We start from the raw sequence: 21,530 nt of genomic DNA, 5'->3' as shown, positions 1-21,530 counted from the left end.
TACGGAATGAATGACGTTTCACGTTTGTGGTCCAGGCGGTGATGAATGCAGACGCATTATGACCGTGCGGAATGGTCGTGGTCAAATCCACTATTACGCCATTAGCTACAAATTATGGTGAATTTCGACTCGACATAGTATTGTGCGAATAGTAGATTACTAGATTGTAAGTCGTATATATATTTTAAATAGCTCTTTGTTAGGGGCTTAAATAATTCCATGAGGGTAGAGCTGCAGGCTCTTAGCCTGTTTGGGCCCGGCGACGGGCTGCCGCTGATAGGGTCACGGATGAATTCTACACATACCCGTGGCCCTGTCGATGATTGCGGCTTGACGGAACACAGTGGGGTTTTGGTCGGTAGGAATCCGACATAACCCACGGCCTCTTCCCCGGAGGCCGTGGGTATCTATGCAAGATTTCCCCACTAAAAAAAAAAAAAAAAAAAAGGGGCTTAAATAATTGTGAACATTTTCTGAAAGGGCGTAATGTCATACCTACCTATTATGAATAAAATGTGATAAATAAATGATTGTCTATACTGTAGTTACAGGAGCGTTTGCTCGGTTCAATCCTTCAAGCATTTATTTGCAATTGCAACTTACAATTCCTACGACAAATTGTTGGAGTTCCATTGAGAGTGAATGTTTACGGAGGGCCACGTACCTACTTAATACTGTAATTGGCTTGTTTAAATTATGTGCCTTTTAACCTAACCTTTTTTAAGACCAATCTACAAATATAATTTAAACATACCTTTTTTTTTTTCAACACACACTAGATAAAAATATATTTATGGACATCTTTGATCAACAGCTCATCTAAGTTGATAAATTTTCGTTTTTCGTGCGACAATGTTATTCGAGGTACATTTCTGCTCATTTTCACTTATAGAGAAGAAAATATAAATGAGGTCTAATAAACGTATTGGTGCGTGGGTTTTTATTCTATTATTCTAACCTTTGGTATGTGCCAGTTAGGTTCAGTAAATAAAATGTTGACTCAGAGAGCCGCTAGCTGTTTTCCCCTTGAGCTTAAATGATAATGTGGGTGTATCAAAGACTGTATTTAGTTGGTTAAGATGGTCGATTTTTGGCTTCCTCTTACCTTATTTATGTTCCACGGTCTAGTTCCAATGAGGAAATTATGTAACTTTATTAGTAAAGGTAATAAAAGATAATAAAACAGAATATATTTGGAAGCTTTCTCTGAATAAAAGAAATGTTTCTGTAGCTACAAGGAGCAGAAACGAATATTTTTTTTAATAAGATATTAAATTATTATTCATAAGTACTCTAAAAAGCTCTTATACAAGTTATAAAATTATTATTAAGTATGAGATTAAAATATTAAACGCTCCAGTTAACTTTATAACTTCCTGATAACAGTCTAATTATCAAAACCACTAAATTCATAAATAGTTCTGTAAACTGAACCATCAATGAATTATAATTTGCTCATAAAACTGTGAATGCTCTTGTAAATTACTGCCAATCAAAATAATTACTTCCGATTAAACGCGTATAAATTTTATGATGTGATAATGATAATCGTCCAATTAAATTAACTCTTCATTGAATATTTAAAGTTAATATTTATATTAAAAATATAAAAAGGGATCGGGCTCGTCCGGGATTTGAACCCGGGACCTCTCGCACCCTAAGCGAAAATCATACCCCTAGACCAACGAGCCGTGTGAAAGAAGATCCAAAATTATTGTATTGATATTGTAATCTAACGTGTAAGACAACTTCTCACATTTGATGCCTTTCACCGCTTTCACTCGCAAAGGCCAATCCTCATATGTGGCTGATTGTAATACGCAACGTTGCCGAATGGCGAATGCTATAGTAGGTATAATAATTATTAATAATGGTATTCAGTAATTTTTTTTATTTAAGTGTATCATTCATTTTTATTTATTGCTTCTGATCTAAAGTACAACTATATTAAAAAGAAACAAAAGTAACAATAAAAAACTACCAATATTAAGAAAAAATAACATAAGCATTAAAATTGTCACATTTTGACTATTTCCTTAACGAAAAGTTTGATTCAATAATGAAGACAAGACGTATAGACGCAATTTTTCAAACGAGCTTTAAATTTGATAAAGGAACTCTCAAGTCGCAGAATTAGGTCAAGAGCGATTCGTGGGTTAGAAGGAAGGATGGACGTCCTTAACAGATTTGTTATCAGGATTTCCGGTTAACGTTTGAGTTACGACATCCTAAAAATAGAAACTTAGAAAACTCAAGTTTTATATTGAAAGAAAAAATGATTTCAAAGAAGTGATAAACTTACTTGAACTTTAAATAGTTGCAGGAAACATTTTCTTCGCTCTATGCTATCCTAAAAGCAACATCAAAGTTTCCGACGACAAACTCAAAGCTCGTTTACACTGTAATCTTATAACTTTGTAGTTTTTTAATCTAAGAGAAATACAGAAGTTAAAAATAAAAGCTGCTTGAACTTCGAAATTTAAACATAAGGGCTCATCCCTTATGTTAAAATTTCATTTATTAATTGAATCAATGAAATTGGAGTATTTATATCAAATACAATCCACGTTGCTTCAATCTAATGTTCTATTAGTCGGTTAAGACTTAAGTCGAATATTCCGTCCCGGGCATTGAGAATGAGGGAACACAGAATGCAATAGTTACTGCGGAAGCGAGAATACATAATTAAGCAATTTGTTAATATCAGTTGAAATTGGTCGCCACAAACGAGATTCAGTAAGGAAGACTTAGATTTTAGACTTTGCAGCCGGTTTCTGAATTGAGAATTGATAATGGTTTGAGAAAGCTTATGTTAGATACAAGAAAATATTGAAGCAGCATTTAATTATTGTTTGAGACTTTTTTAATGTCAAATACTCAAGTTAGAAACGGGACGTTATTCTCCTGCTCTTTATATTTTTTCATTTCCCACATCATTGTTTTGGCAACGTATTATATACTATAATACTATCGGTGTCCATAAATTACATCCAGTGATTACAATTAATGATAGATATGACACTGATAACGAACACTCCAAATAACGCATATCAGTAAGGTTGTTACGAAAATAACATATTAATTTGTGCTGATACTGGACTACTATGGAGTAAGGTAAGTATTTTTATGTTAATATTCAAGCTATATTATTTAAATATCTGTGTTTATCGTTTTACGAACCGATTAATTTTAAAAACTCTATATACATGTATTTGAATTAAGGAGCTTTTAAATTTTACTTTTCGTAAACGTTTTCTATCTAAAATATGAAATAAATTATGGACTACAGATATTCCAACTCAAGTAATTCAATTTTAAATTAATTTTCCGGGTCATATAATAATACCTACATTACATAGCGCCACCGAACACAATTTTCTATTATCATAATAATTTACTGTAATACAATCTCAAGTTGAGATCCAATGAAAAAAGTTGTACACAACAATACATCTGGCTGTCAGTGTAGATTAAATTGTGATAAAATTTCAAAAGTTTAATTAATTATTTTATAGAATATTACTAAGGACTTGCGCATCAGGCGGCGCATTCGGCGAATGTAACTTGGTGTCGGTTTGTTCGCTCAGTAGGGGTTGAGGAAAGCGCCGTACCGCGTCACGACGCCATATTGTAATTTTCGCGCGCAAAACTCGATATAGACAATATACGAAAACTTTTAAGTAAATGTTTTGACACGTGATGAATATTTTTTTTACGGATAACCGTAATAATTAAAAAGTTTTAGTACAAGGTGTGTACAAAATAAACTTACTTAGAAACGTAGTTATAAAATAACTTTCCAAAGTATAGTGAGTTTTGTGTATTATAAAAATTTGGTAAGTATATTTATTAAATAGGGATGTCTCTATTTTTAATATATTCTATAGTTTATAAAGTGAAGTACGAACCTATATCCTCAAAATAAATTGTCTAATATATAAATATATATTTTAAGCGAAAGTTAATTATTTTATTAAGAAATTTTATAAATAAATTTATATTTCATATACATATAACACGTATAAAATAAATATTTAATACATAAGATAGGCATTATATTAATTTTTGCGTATTCTATTTTAGCCGGTGCTACATTATATAATATTTTTTCAAATAGTAAAATGAGGGTTGTTAGTATATTATCAAGATTGTATTAAATAAAAAATCTGAAACCCACAACTTCAAGAACATTCTTGAATGAGCTAAATAATAGGAAGTACTCATTTCTTAATCTCAACGGCGAACAAAATTGAAATACCTCCATACAATGGAGATAAATAGAACTCTACAATACTCTACATCGGCTTTGTTCCCTTTGTTTAAAGCACCACTACTGAAAATATAGATTATGAACAACTAGCCCTTTTTTATAAGCCGTACAAAGTTTCAATGAAAAAATTGTGTCTTAATTTTATTCATACTTTGATATTTCGCTTCATTGCGTAGAAAATAAATTAACTTCAAAAGCCAGGATAAAATAACACTTCGTAGCCTTTAAAGTTGAATTTAGTTTTCACAGTGACACACTATATTTTAATCTCGAACTTTGACCTTTTACACCCATTGTACATGTGAAATAAACAAAGGAAATATCAAACATAGTCTTTTTCGAAATTCTAAATAATTAATTTAAAAAAAATTAGGCTAATTATAGCTTTCAATTTTTCTCTATTCCCCCATGACTATGCCCATGACTGCCCATGACATTTTATATTAAACTAGCTTTCCGACCGCGGCTTCGCCCGCGTTTTCGAAGAAAAACCCGTTCCCGTAGGATTTCCGGGATAAAACCTATCCTATATCCTTTCTCGGGTATCAAAATATCTCTATACCAAATTTCATGCAAATTGGTTCAGTAGTTAAGGCGTGATTGAGTAACAGACAGACAGACAGAGTTACTTTCGCATTTATAAATTATAATATTAGTATGGATTAAATATTTTATAATTATTAAAATAAAATAGAATCCAACATAATATAATAAATCGAAAAGAAAATTGTTTCTAGTTTTCAATACTATTCAGATTTCATACAGTTGTTAAATATAAATCTATTATTCACACAACTGTAACATCAGCTTATATTACTAGTAATAAAATAATATAGTAGGTTTAATTTCCGTTATTACATATGATAAGGTACCTAGGTAATTATAGTTGTTTTAGATTACAGCTTAGCAGCAGTAATTAATTACGTTGATTGACGCTTTATATAAACTTATAAACCATATTCAAATATAATATAAGTTAGATTATATGTACATGTTAAACTTAAGTGGCAGTATTTCATGAAAATTATCAAGTTGAAGTGAAAAATAACGAATTTCCATCATATAAGCACAGTAACATAATCCAGTTAAAAATGCTTGGTAATATTTAACACATTTGACAAAATAATTTGACATAATTTACATGATTAAGTTCTGTTTACGTAAGTTTTGATATGTTATGTGTTAGTACATATATGAATATTAACAATAAGTGTATATGCTCATTTTTGTGTATGATTGATGAGCTGAAATTATTATTTTCTGATGTAGACAAATTCATCAGTCGATCCATTAATGTATTTCATAATTATTATATTTATTTGGCTGACTACTAGCCACAGTTTACTTAACTTTATTCTGTATTCGTACCAAAATATTTGTTGCAAAATAAAAATCATACTTTGTATTGATAGTTAGTAAAGTTTAAATAGCTTACGGATATTTCTCTCTAAAGTTCTCTTATAATTTTGTACATTTTGAATATTCAAAGCTTCTATTCTCATAAATAACAATATTCACTCCAAGAAAGTTTAATCATGCGTTTATTCAAATCAAATTAAACACAACGAAGCAGAAAATATACACAAAATAGCTACAAATTTTGCCTTTAAAAGTATTTTCGTTATGCCAGAAAAAAGATGATTGATAGGAATTTTTGGGAAGGCTTAATCTCGTTTAAAAAGTTAGCAATGCTTATGTGGAATATGAGCCCCATAAATGGCATTCGCTCAAAATGTTCCCAAATATTATGGTAGTAAAGTACTTCCATATTATTGCTAGCTTTTACGTTAGTTGTTTAAAGTAAGATTTCTAAATCAGTCTATTTTAAAGCACTAAACATAGGACCGTACTTTGATATGAAAGGATGTAATCTAACTTCAAGATCTACCTTTACGTATAGGTACGCAAGTTTCATTACGTTTTAGTAATGTAAAGGGATATAATGAGTTCCTTTGAATTTCCTAATTACTTTTTTCTCCCAGACGTTATTTGGAAAGGCAATCCTTAATGTAGGTTAATCTTAGATGCGTAAATTATTTATGCTGCTCTAGATAACCTAACATCGGACTAATACAATAAAAGAAGTTGAAATGGATAATATATGAGAGAAAATTTTTCTGCTTACACAGAAAATGCCGAGAAAAAATTATAAAACAATTTATATTTAAGTACCTATAAGATTTTTTTTCGGACTGTACCTAGCTTGGACTGTACCTAACATTATATCAGGCAGGTGATTATAAAGTCAGTAGTTAATTGCAAACGTCATTTGAACTCTTTTTTCCGCACAAGTTTGTTTCACATAGACCCTACATTAATCAGTTTATAGGTTTTCAGGCACCAACTTTTAGGAGTGGTTAAAATTACAAGTTGGCCTTTGCAAAACTATGATAACGTTTCGAATGAATGATGAGTAACGGAAGGCCAGTGCTTTATCAGTATCGGCCATGAATGGACTACACAGAAAAGCAAAACAATAATTTCTGAATTTCGTATAAAGATAGTCATGCTATTTATTTGATTTTATAAGCTATATTTAGACATGAGGCTAGAAAGGTTTTGTCGAAGATCATAAATAATATTCAATACAGGGTATTTTCGATCATAATATTCTTTTGGAATATAACGTTAAAATTACAATCAACGATTTGATGAGAAACGAGTCGTTAGTATCATAATTACAAAAAATAATGATGTACAATATGTCTACTAAGTATCGATTACATGACACAAATATGACATTCAAATATCTAAACCTATGACTCTCTTACATAAAGTTTGGGATAGATGCTGTGTAGATGCCTAGCTACGCTGGTGCCAAAAATAAATGACGTCAGTGTCATAGAAAATCTCGTTGAGAAAAACAATCTCCACCTACGCGTTTGCAATGCCATTGTATTATATATTTGTCGATGTACATTTCTGGTTACAACAGCCAAGTATCTACGTCGAAATAGATCACACGAGAAGCAATGTATTTGAATACACTATGAATTCACGCTTACTGGACAAGGCCTTAGATTTTCTTGGCACAATGCCAAATTATTTTTGCCAAATCCACGACATTCTAAGCAATAAATCGGAACAAATTGTACTCCTCTCAACGTAACTCCTCATCGATGTATTTGCGCCATAAATCGTATCATAGCGTGTTTTCTCTCCGCTTAATGGCCTTAATTTCTTCTTTGTTTACTCTCAACATGTTGTCGAGTGTACTTGACTCGATTTGTACGTTCAGCGACTTATTTAAGTACATATTAACTGAATATACTGCACGCAAGCATCCTTTCAATTCTTGTATGACTTTCGTAGAAGAGATTTTCATGTTTTAATTAGAAAACGTGTGTGAATTTATCACATATTTTGTTTGGTGTAGGTAACTTGTCTTGAGTTTAAGTACCTAAGTTTTAAAGGAATTGTATAGAAACATCAAAATTATAAGATTTCTCAAGTAGCATTCAATTATTTCTAACTTGATATCAATACATCGTACAAAACCCATAATATTAAAACCCAATGTTCAATTTTCCATTCCTCCATTTTTCATTTAATATTATAATTCACTTTTTAATTCATCCCTAACGAACAAGTAACTGGATATCAAAACCGATATTCCATGCAATTAGCACGCCAATGACGTCACAGCCTTTTCCCATGCATATTGCAATACCAGTCAATCGTAAGTTGCAAATGCGGTGACGTCACCAAACGCAATTTTCTTAAAGCTTCGAGGAAATACATGCGTACGACAGGAAAATAAATAGAGAATTTTCTGGAACGTATCCAAAGATACAAGATCATATATAATTTTTATGGCTGCATGTGACTGTGAATAATTTTTTTTTTGCATGGGATTTATCAAATTTCTAAACACATACAGTATTCACCCAGAAAACATTATATTTATCAAACTAATTACATCTTGACGTAGATAGTGAATAGACACAAGATGCTTTTAAATTTTTAATCACTAATCATGGTTAAAAAAATGTAAAATAAAATGAACATGAAATCAAGCTAAATGATGTATTTCTAGTACGAATTTAAAAAAACACTATAATAGAAAAATTTCATTTAATATTGGTATGGAAATCACAGTGTCTTTTCGTCTCTCGGGATAATAGAAAATTCTCTGACCTTTGTCACTCTTATTCAGTGTCGTATCTAAGAAATCGCTTTCTTAAAATCTTACCAATCTAGTATTACATAAACAAAGAACCCAACTGTATTGAAATTCCGGTAAAATACTTGGAGAGCTTTCTTCATTTTGTTGTATAATATGCTTGTTTAATATTGGAGTTAACAATATAAACTTCGCAGTATTCCCAAGGCATTATCTGAACCGAATTATGGACAATCCTGAGCTCCGAATGGCCTAATTTATGTACTTTTTTCTCTTCTTACGTTAAACTGTAGTTTAAATTTTCAGCTTTTTAAAACTACGCCCCAAGAGAGATCATGAACCACCTTTTAAAAAAGGTTAGACGAGATCTTGGCTTAAATGTTTTAGAAAATAAAATTTTTAGTGAAAGTATGATGTGGTGTAGGTAAATATTAATTGTGCGTTATAAGCAAGTGAAAATTTCGATAAAGACGAGAATTAAAATAAAAGTAGATTTTCATATAATTATCATTTTTATCTTCCCTGGGTGTAACAAAACCTAGCAATTAAGCTATTAAATTAGATTTTATAATATGCCTGAAACCTTGATATTCGGAGACAATAGGTTAAACTGTTTGAACTTTAACCTAGGAAGTGGAAATATTAAGAAGACTTATATCTATGTGTGGGTTGAAAGGTCAGAGATATTTAAAGCTGAATGCACATTTCATTACATTTCACAGACTGGGATCAATAGTGTACTAAATTTCGCACTAAGCTTGACACTATAAATACGTAGGCACCTATTTTCAAAGAGTTTATTAATATTTTTAAATAAAGAACTTAATCTAAGATCTCTAACCGAATTGTATTTAGGAAAGGTAGCAGTATTATTATAAAAATAAAATATGAATTTATTAGAAGGCCATTTTTAGAATCTTAACAATCATAAACCTTTCAAAGAATCATAAGAAACTAAAATATTTTTTCTTATTACTCAGTCAAATATTTTTTCTTAGTACATGGCGTTTACAAAAAGTGCCTTGAAAAATGACTTTTTCACCAGAACTTATAACTAAGTTCTGCTTTTTGCACGACCCAAGCGTAGGAATGAACAAAATCGATGGAACTTGTCGGGCGCCTGCAAGACTGATGACGTTTCTTAGGAACAACCGCTTTTTGCCATTTTACCCAACTATCGCTTTCAAATTAAACCCAAACCTTTTTGTAGGGGTTATACCCTGTATAATCTTTATAGCAGCGACCCTACGTACTTTAGGTTTAACAAAATAGATAAAGATAGGTTGAAGCAACGACGCATTCAAACTGTGACATTGGTTTGTCGGAGATACAATTTTTCTTGTATGAAACGCAGTTGTATGAAATATTTCTTTATTTGTGTATCTTAAAATGTTATCATTTAAGCTTTTTTCTTTGGTAAAAATCTTTATTATGAAGAGAATCTCGTATTCATAACGCAGTGTATGGTTATACAAGAAATATTATTATGTGATTATTATCACATATTATGTTATTAGAATTTATTAAATTAGGTCTAAGTATGAAGCATGAATTGGGTCATGATAATAAATCGACTGAATTTATGTCTTTACCAAGAAATATAATTCAATGAGAACTTTCTGAAATTCATACTCTAAGTAAGAATTAATATTCGAAAAGTATTTAAATCTTATCTTAGTGGGACATATCAATTTTAGTCATAACAGTTGGAATAACAAGCGATTAAAAGAGCTTTATATTTTTAGTCCTGTGACGAATCTCTATCTATATAATAAAAATGAATAGTGTTGCTAGGCGCAAAACTGGAGAACGGCTGAACCAATTTCGTTAATCATTTTTTTTAACATTTCTTGAAGTTCGAGGATGGTTTTTATGGAGAGAAAACGTAAACATGAACCTGGGGCGAATCCGGGGCGGACCGCTAGCTTAAATTAAAAATATCAATTCCGTTTAAGAAATAGATTTAGATAGAATCCTATGCCTTTAACTATATTATACGAAGTTCTGATGATCATAACAAATATAAAAAAAAACCATTTTACAAATAAAATTGTATCGGTTAGCACTGCAGAATTTCTATTTCAAAATGTACATACTATATTCTTTGTAACAAAGAGTAAACTTTTTTTGCTCGTGCTCTATAAATACGCTTCCCACTAAAACGAGAGCGTACATAATTTATTAACAACTCGTCGCCTTGACAAAACTGTCTCTGAACAAGATATTTATATCTTATTTAATATTTAATGAAAGTATTCTTATCTCATTATATTTAATAGAAAAATAAATCTAACCTTTGATTGTTAAATAAATGTTTGAACATCTTAATTACGTTTGTTTTTCAGCCTTTACTTTCACTAAAATGCTTTTATATTCATTTGAATAAATTTTATTAAAGAGGTATGTTTAAATTCTGAAAGCAAAGAATAAAGTTAAAGATACGTTTTTTATAAAATTTACATTAAAATATTATAGTGTTTTAACATAAATGTATAAAATAAATTTGGTAAATAGACAGGATTTAAACTTGCCTACACGACAATAAAAATATTCATATAACTAAACTATTGGCACACACAACACAATCAAAACATACGACTTGTTAATTTTGTTTTAGAGTTCCGAACAACAAAAAGAAAAAACGGAAACCTTATAGGGTCACTTTTTTGTCCATACGCGACGAAGTCTGATGGCAAGGTAGGGTGGGTGACCCATCACGATTCACGACCCATTATTATTTGCATCATATCTCTGCAAATTTTGTTTTTCAGTGTTCCCTGCAGGCATATTATTTGTGTTTGACTAAATGAAATCACAAATATTCAGATATCTGCCCATGTTTGGCCAATATCTTTTATAACGACAACTTATGGTCGCACGCTTTTTCCATACATTTCCCCCTATATTTAATTCACAGCTCGATAACGCCAGTCCCTCTCTCGGAGGCGGGAGCAATTTCTTTTTTCGACTTCTTTATTTAACAATCCTTCATTCGGAATCTGAGAAATCTGTTATGAAATCTGTTCGCTTAGACATATTTTTCTAACGAAGCAAGAAATCTAAAACTGTGTTATGATATTTCCAATTCTCATTTATTTATACGGCATTTTAATAAAAAAAAATTAAAAATTTCCCTTTCAAAAATCATCTTTGCTCTATATTTTTAAGTTAAGAAATAATTTATTTTTATAAGTTATTGAGATAATGGCTAATCTTTAATCTATAACATCATATTAACTTTAGATCAAAAAAGAAGATATAAAAATCATGGAAATGAAAAATTAAGACAAGTCCAATATCTCATGAAATTTATTTACCAGCATACTTGTTTGTTGTTCAAAATGTTAACTGCATTTGAATAGCGTTAAAAATCAAAAGAGAAATGCTACAACAGAAACGCTAACCACATAAAAGGCTTCTAATAATTTACAGGAATATAATCCTTATAAGAATTCCTCAGCGTCTATTTTCATTGATATATTCTTCGGGCAATTTTATGGCGCTCAACTGGTTCAAAGATCGTAAACATTTCAATGCGTTGCAAGAAAAATAAATATAGCCTTTGAATCTTTTGATACGATTGCCGATATTGAAGATTTCTAGACTGTAGCCGTTCTATTTTATTGAATTCAATGTATCAATATCTATTATTATTTCAGTATTTATTTATTATGACTTAAATAGTGAAAAAAGGTCATAGTAAAATGAATTAATATTATTATTTTTTTGAATGAGTAGTATCAGTTCACTCGGACCCGCAATTAAAAAGTAAAAAAAGCTTAACTAGGCAATAATCTATCTCTACACATTTTCAAATAGAAGCGATCAACAGTTTTTGCGTAGGCGTATTAAATATATTTGTGATAAAAAAAGATTAAGCTGCAAATAGGCCATCACCAGCATAAGTTATGTGTCAGTCGACTCATACATACTTTTTTAGGGTTCCGTAGCCAAAATGGCAAAAACGGAACCCTTATAGTTTCGTCATGTCCGTCTGTCCGTCTGTCCGTCTGTCCGTCTGTCACAGCCGATTTACTCGGAAACTATAAGTACTACAGTGATGAAATTTGATGGGAATATGTGTTGTATGAACCGCTACAAAAATATGACACTAAATAGTAAAAACAAGAATTGGGGGTGGGGCCCCCCATACATGTAACTGAGGGATGAAATTTTTTTTTTCGATGTACATACCCGTGTGGGGTATCAATGGAAAGGTCTTTTAAAATGATATAAAGTTTTCTAAAAAACATTTTTCTTAAAGTGAACGGTTTTTGAGATATCAGCTCTCAAAGTCGTAAAAAGTATGTCCCCCCCCCTCTATTTTTATAACTACGGGGTATAAAATTCTAAAAAAAATAGAGGTGATGCATGCTAATTAACTCTTTCAACGATTTTTGGTTTGATCAAAGTATCTCTTATAGTTTTTGAGATAGGTTGATTTAACTGTAATTTATTATATTTGCTGCTACGGAACCCTTTGTGCGCGAGCCCGACTCGCACTTGGCCGGTTTTTTTTATTATTATTAAATTTAAGTAGGTAAGTGATAGGTAATTCTGAAAAAAAATATAAAATAAATATAATGTTTAGCTTTGACCCCAGTAACCATCATTCATGAGAAGCAATATCACGCTGAGAATAAAAACGTATCAATTATTTTCAAAATGCTCCAAACAGATTCTCAGCAACATGCTGCGCAATTTATTACAACTAATACTCGGGTGTATATTTTAACACATGCCAACGGGGCGCTTCCTTATTTAACGAAATTGAACTACGAACGTGAGAGCCATTTTACTTTTTTAATAATATTTTTTCTATATCAACTTTTGTTTTCTTAATATTAAAATTTTATTCAGTTGTATTATCTGTGTCTATTTTATTCAGGGAGTGAATTAGTGAATGACGAGTGTTGTTTTTTTTCTGAGTGGAAATTAACACAAAAATTATTCGATCAGACAGGGCATTACATTAATTTAATGCGTATCTATTGACTATTCCTGCCACTCTATTAAAAATATATTACGGTAAACGCCGACTAAGACCATAGACCGTAGCGTGTTAACTCTATAAAAAACTCGCTTTATGCAAAGTTATTATCCCATTAAAGGCAAAAATGTAAAAGCCCATAATTTTGTATAAAAAATTCATCGAAAGATATAGTAGGCGTTAAGTGTAAAATAAACCGCGTTTTATGCTTGTCTTTCTCATTAAGAGGGAACGCATTCAACCAACATTTCTGCTCATTTGCTCTTTACTTGACCAGTTAAGTCTCACTTGACTTTTCCAGCTTAAATATATAAAGAGTTTAATTTAAAACGTGCAAGCATCTGTGGAAACAATGTTTCATAATATACCTCTGACCTTTGCTTATATTGTAAGTTGTTGCAGCAATTTCATTCACCTGTCAGTATATTTTTATCGTACTTTTATAATAGGCTCGTAGAGGAAGTCATGTAAAGGTCTTCCTTTGTATTAGATATGACTTTATAATAGGACAGCATAATGTCATACAAGGAATTATTTTTACTTGCTGTTTATTTTTACTCCACTAAGTATTACTTGAAAATAGATCAACATTCCGCAAAAATAAAATGAAAAATAAAGTTTCAACACTAAAATATATAGGTAGTGCTCGTCTGCCTAAGCAAAGTATATACTATCTCTTGAAATTCAGAAAGTTAGCGCTGTGTTTATATTATGATGTTTTAATAGTTTTACTACATACGCTACTAACCTATCATTATACACGGTAATAGTTTATTAAGAGCATAACATAATTAATTAATTCTCCCATATCCCCTTGTCCCTTCTAAATTGATCTTATGATATTAACTGCTATTGACAGCAAGCTCATTAAAGATTTCCAATGACGATGCGAAATTGTAAAGATGAAATAATACTGCATTTGTTTTAGCTTAAGAAACTTTTTAAAAGAAAAAGTTTTTTTTACTACTTAAATTAGGAGAATATACAGTGTAAACTCTATATAACGACACTCCATTTAACGTCAAACTCCGTATAACGTCAAGATTTCTCGACTTTGGTTGGTTTATATTGTTATCTATACAATAATACACTCCATATAGCATCACGCTCACTCTAATTAACGACCACAATAAGACATTACAACTAGGAACTAGGACTAGGAAGTACTGACTAAGTTGCCGAAATCAATGAAAATGTAGTTGTTTACATTCTTTTTTACTGACATACTGGACGATCTGCCAAAAAATTGAAGAAACCTCAATATGAAGACCTTGATCAAGCGATGATAACATGGTTTCATAGGCAATGTCAAAATAATATTCCTGTCTCGGGACCAATCATGCAATTTTCCCTTTCTCTCCATTTAACGACCACTCACTATAACGTCGAAAAATGCACGGTCCCTTAAGTGACGTTATATAGAGTTTACACTGTATATTGACTAGATTTCCAGTCAAAATTTGGCCGCAAATTTTAAATTTTTTCTCTTCGATTCTTGGAAAAAAATCAGTTCACTTGTTATTTATTCTCTGGTCTATCTAGTACCATTTACAATACCGTTACAAGCACGAATATAACAACAGTCTTCCTATAAAATGTTCCTCACAAATTAACTTGAAGCTTATCCACTTTACGAACTTACAACATGGAGCCACAGGAATGGATCGCTGAGACTATTAATTGCTTCCCTCTAAACAAGGGTCTCTAAACACATCTTTCAAACTATTCCCTGTTTTTTAATTAATTTTAAACGATCTTATAACTTAGGTATTAAAGTTCATAATACTTTAATGAATGTCGTATTTTTTTATTCACTACTACATTGGCAGCACGTAATTTATCTTGGTGTAAATTATTATAAAATGAAAAGAATCTGAAGATTCGAAACCTTGTATAGAAGATATATAAACAATAAAACAATTTAAACAATTTACAAACAATATCCGAATTCATGTAAAGTAACTGATAATTTCACGTCTATCAATGTTTCTTTTAGAAGGTAAACACATTAGCAATTCAACCAGTTAATCAGTACCTCAACACAGCACTCCAATAACGCTTACAAAACATTTGTAGACCGTCGATCGGATGAAATAAATTGCGTCGGTTAGGTTAGCTCATTAATTACTATTTTCGCGGTAGGCGCCGTTCGCGGTTGCCGCCTAACACCAAAATTAACCAAACATACACACATGTTTTCAGAACTAGTGATAATCCTATTAATTCATGTAACGGGTAACTAGATTGTGTTGAGCATATGTGCTTCTGCATAATGGATAATAACAATGTTTGCGATGATAAATTATTGAGAATGTTATAATAGTACTCTCTGTGGCTCTTATAACTTAATTGTTATCATTTTTATATAGTACTAGAGGTCTGCCCCGGCTTCGCCCGTGGTACTTATTTCGCAATAAAAGGTAGCCTATGTCCTTTCTCGGGTATCAAAATATCTCCATACCAAATTTCAAGCAAATTGGTTCAGTAGTTTAGGCGAGATTGAGTAACAGACAGACAGACAGAGTTACTTTCGCATTTATAATATTAGTATGGACTAGTGTACAAGAGTCTGTAGCAGACTAACTTTCTAGTAACAAAAGCCTTTGTTCCTATTCTGCCATGAACAGTGTACAGTGTACACGTATCACGTCTTTAACAAATAGATTTTGCTCTTAGAATAAATACGCGATCAGGCTTTATATGCTTTGTCAGACGTCTTACTTTCCGCCCCATTTACGCCTCTAGGCCCTAGGGACTCAAAACCTGTGCTACCTGATTGTATTGCTTTCACATGTCAGAAAAAGAGTTAACATAATAGCATAATATGAATTTAGCAATGAATTTGTTTTTATTATTGTAGAATAAGAATTCCAGCTTTAACGTAAAAAAGCAAAATATGTAGATATTGCATACTTACAGGATTAATGAGTAGCATACAATAATGGCCACAGAGAATAGATAAGTGAGCAATGCTTTATGTAGGTGAGCACAGATTAAAAATATTGAAGGCGGGAATTTATTATGACAGAAATAAAAAAAAAACAATATAGAAAACATGTTATAACGATAGTAGTGAGTTCAATAATTAAGTTACGAGTTGATGAGTCAGAGCCCTCAAGTTACAGGTGTGCTTCATATTAGCTTTAGTTATAATAACATCGCGTTGTTTCAATAGTTCATTTACTGTGTTATTTAATTAAGGGTTATAGTGAGTACTTTAATTAAAACAATGTCTATATTTTATAGTTAACCCATTTTAATAATCTTTGGACTGTAAAACTGAAATTAGTTTTTATAGCCCATTATTCCTAAATATTGAAATATACATTCAAGTAAAATGGATTTCTATTACAAAATAGATATACTTATACTTTTTCTACAATTATTATAAAATATTTTAGGGACCTAAAATTTATAGAATCGAATTTAAGCGTATTCTCTTCGATATAATATAACATGTAAACTATTGTTTTTAGAAACAATTTCATGTATATAAGCTATATCGTACAAAAACAACAACATACTTAAGTTTCTCATCGCATACGAAACACGTTTCGTGAATGGTTGTTTGATATTAGTTTTAGTTTGTTACAGTATATTAACATAGTGTTTTGCAGCAATCTCACAAAATATAGATATAGTGCTTAAATAACTATAGAAAAAAGTTTATTTTGATTCAATTTTACTATACAAATTATTATAATAAATATTACTGAACTGCGTAATAAAATCATCGTGTTAAATGATATAATATCCGTAATTCTGCAATAAATGGGCATTAAAAGATTAAATTAACGTAAATAAGTATATTATTCCAATTATTTATTTCCACCGTGGAATGTATAAATATAATAATTACTGGTATATTGTTAACATCGTTAATTATCTCCACGCACGCGTCACAGAGTATTTATGACTTTCATTACATTTCTCCACGTGAATTGCAATTGTATGCGGCTCATAATAATTTCATCAAAGAAAAATACATATTTCATCTGGTATGAAATTTTATAAACTCTAACATTAACCATCCGTAATAAGTACATAAATACCTACATACATAAGCATATTCTATATTGTCATATCGATACTGTCTAACGAGACTGGACTGTACCTTCTCGGAAAGACTTGTAAGATATTATGAAATTTTATTAATTGAATGAGACCTTTTTATCTATTTGGAACACCCAGTCCATCGGTTTGATTAAGTATTTGGAATTGTCTGATTATTTAAAAAAAAGTGGAAAAAGCTCAAAATCAATAGAATATGTTAACAATGAGTTATTTTTTTTACTATCGTAAAATGTTAAAAATACAATCCCAATTATAATAAAATATAATTGTAATGAAACATAGCATCATAAAGCTTACCTACTCGTATTCTAATAAGAATAAATTAACCCTCAACCACATCCAATTAGTATATATTATCGTGATTATAATACACAATTGAATGACTCACGTTTTGCAGACATCGTTTAAATTTGCTAGTAAAGGGTTGATATTTCAAAGTAAGCAAAATAATTTTACATACTTAGGGGAATAAATTACTTCATAAAATAATACCGCACTTGAAGCGGCAATTTGCCGTGTGACAAATGTTTTAGGGTTTCTACCTTGTTTGGGAAATGGCTGAGTTGGTTCAAAGCATAGTCGACAATAACAGGAGGTATTTTCTTACATTATATAAGTGAAAACGTACGCGATCGAATAATACGATTTAATGTTTATTTCTTTGAAAAAACAATGATGCTGAAACAAGGAAAACATATCTGTCGCTCAACATTAGCTGCAGCTTTCCCAGTATAAAAGGAATTAAATATACGGATAGACGATATTATTCCAGTCCCGATGAGATATGCTTGAATAAAAATTACTTATATGAATATAAGTAATATGTTTTTGAACAGTTGCTGAAAACAATAATTTTATTGAAGGGTTGTTTTTTAGAAAGTTCTAGTTATATTTATTGCGCTATCTTAAGTATTTGTTACATACGCTTTTAAATGGTTTATGAAAATATGCGCTCGTATCAGAATAGATTACCCGAATAATTTAATACATATTTTTATTATTTCTTGTTATGTTTTCGGTAAGAATAAACCATTTTTACTATCGTCTCAGACATAATTTATGACTGTTCTGATTTGTCATTGTCTAACATCTCAAAAATAAATTTAAATCAATATTAACCAATTATATAGGTACAACAACCTATTCCCCATTATGCGAAGTAGAAACATAAACATAACCTGAAGCAAGGAAATACATAATAATATATCTTCATCAAATTTTTATAAATTGATTACGTCACAACAAAATTCCCATTGTTTTTCACGGCTGCTAAAAGCAGCTTAATATCAGGGTTATCGTTTTCAGTTGTTGGAAATTGCCGCTTATAATTTCCTCTGGGATATTTATTTGAAGTATTACTCGGAATTATCTTTTAAATTATTGTTTCAATAGCAGCCTTAATTTCGGCTTAGAATAGGTTGTATTTTTATAAAACTATTATGTTTATATGTATTAGGTAGGTATATTACAATGTATTTCTATTCATTCGAATAATATAAAAAGTTCAATGTTAGACTAGCCTACGTCTTCGTTCGTCTCAAGCATATTATTTTTTGCTAATTTATATACTTCATATTATCATATCAAATATAACTTTTACTTTTATCTTCCTTGTTTTCATAAATGCGTTACAAAATTATTTCCACAGTGAAGCATTCACTGAATGGAAAGCTTTCTTAAAAGTTTTTATTTTGAGGATTGCTTGTATTTAAAGTAATTAAATATACCCAAGCTTGTTTTAGTTTTATCTGTTTAAAGCGGTCCTAGGGGTAAGCTATGAAATAGATTTGTTTGTAACTTTTTGAAAAATATAATATTGAGAAAATTAACCTTTTTAAAATATATGTATGTTTATTTTATGTATTTCAGCGTTGGTTTTAGATTATCGTTGTCATGTCATACGAGTAGATATTTTTACAAGTTAATCAGTAAATAAAACTTTTAGAAACATATACATAAAGCTACAAATAAATTGCTGTTTTATAAAGAGACATAATAAAACGATTCGTTTTAAACGAAGCGTTTTATTATAAACAGATCACATTATTACGCAGAAAATACATTTCGCTTGGAATAAATGATGAATGTAACAAATTGAGATAGCGCAGCCAACAGTTATTGGTTTTGATCGAATATCGGGTTTAAAACGGGTTTTCCTGAATGCGTTTATTTGAATCGAACATGCACATGAAAATCTACAGGAAATGCCTTTTCAGCTAACTTGAGTGTTCACTGTATCGAATTGTGAACCTTTTGTGTTCGTTACGTCGAAAAATTGTTATAACTTTATTTAAATTTTAGTGAATCAAACAACGTTCTTTTTATCCGACTGCGACGGAAGGAGGGTTATGTTTTTCCGTTGTATGTATGTATTTTTCTTGACGTATTTTTATGTGAATGTTGATATATTCGTCTTAATGTGACTCAAAATTACAAAAAATGTTATCAAGTTATTATAACAGTAAAATTTTTAGTCGGGTTTTTATTTTTGTATCTGATAAAATATCTTGTTACACTCACTACTCGTGTCAGTGTTTGTAACCACACCTCGGAAATGGGTTGACCAATATTTATGATTTTATTTTTCAATTTATTAACTTAAAATATAAACCCTTTTTTGTCTTCAACTTTTTACATTATGATGTAAATAATATTACAATTTTTAATCATAATAATTACGAGTGGATGAAGACATTTAAACAACAGCAGTTTTGTAAGTACGTGATAATCAAACCATAAATAAAGTTCATCAATAAAGATGAACATATAAAATACTGATTAGTTTATAATAGTTCAAAATTTTACTACTGGTAATATAAAAGGTAATAAATATCCTCAAATAACAACATTTACCGTTTATCAACCACCCTTTGTTTTAATATCTTTAGATAAAAAATTTATGCGGTATTAAATGTCTATTACTCACAATAAACTTCAGCTAAGTACTTTTAAAACGTTTGAACGAAGTCGACAACCTTTTTAACGTTTGCCCTTAACGTTTTTATAATGCGCCGAATAAAAACATTATTTGTCAAGTTGTAAAGAAGAAATTCCTAGCAAATGAGAGTTTAAAGAAAATTTAAACGGGTATAACAACCCCTTTTGTAGTTCATACACGTATTATATATCGACTCGAGCATATTTCGTTTTAATGAGGCTTCGCACCTTCACACAATAGAAAAAGCTCTAGTTATGACGATATGTTATCTTTATTAGAGCATAAATCTGCTCTATTCAGTAAATACCTCCATGTAAAATTTGTATGGAATTGTAGGATAATAAATTACAATAAAGACTCGTGGTTATTATTTATTTTAGACAACAGTTATTATTTTATTTAATTGAAAAAATAATAGATATAAATAAACTACATAATTGACTACGAGTGCAGTTATTGGCCATAATTTTATGCCCTTGAGTATAGTAAATAATAAATATACTTTTATTACAAACTGTGAAAATGTAAAACACGTAAATTATATAATATAGTGCAAGCATAGCATTTCTCGTATTTTATATACCATTTCCCTTACTTAACGTTTGTCAAGCTGTTCCTCAGGGATGGTGGCATGGAAATCTAACCCTCATTACTGAGACCTTAATCTTATCAAATATACCTCTGGGAATTGATTGATTTAGCACTATTTACTATATGACTTTGGTAAACATAGATTTGAACGACTTCTGAGCCAAATTTGCAAGTTCAGTTATTTATTGAAATTGATGCTCGCGTCGCTTTTGAATTTCTCTTTTTATTAATTAAAAATTGAAGATTGTATATAGTCCTATATTGAATAGTAGTCCTGTAAGAATAATATTGTTGGTAAGTATAGTCGATTCAGACTGATCAGTTTTCATAGTAGGAACAAGATATTATTGGGTATGTTGACATTATGTAAATTTTATACATATCACAATTTAATAATTAAATTTATTTCTTCAATTAACACGGTTAATTAACTTTTATAATCAGTTCTAATTTGGAGAAATTAATTGCTTTTATTTCTCCCTATGTGCTTATTTCGAAGTTCATAAAATTTAATTGCTTTTTCATTTCAATGTGAATATTGGAA

At 30.4% G+C, this 21,530-nt stretch overlaps 1 non-coding gene across 1 annotated transcript; it reads right to left on the bottom strand.

The window, feature by feature from the left end:
* Nucleotides 1-1,619: 1,619 nt before the first annotated feature.
* TRNAP-AGG (transfer RNA proline (anticodon AGG)) lies at nt 1,620-1,691 on the bottom strand. Its single transcript has one exon. It is a non-coding gene; the product is annotated as a tRNA-Pro (tRNA).
* Nucleotides 1,692-21,530: the final 19,839 nt, after the last annotated feature.

The sequence above is a fragment of the Colias eurytheme genome, chromosome 20 (genome assembly GCF_061535395.1).
Source record: "Colias eurytheme isolate Ceu_HAF_F1 chromosome 20, ilColEury1 Martin Lab GWU primary, whole genome shotgun sequence".
Lineage (NCBI taxonomy): Eukaryota > Metazoa > Arthropoda > Insecta > Lepidoptera > Pieridae > Colias > Colias eurytheme.
Note: the sequence above shows the minus strand (reverse complement) of the source record. Positions and strands in the feature narration are given on the sequence as shown.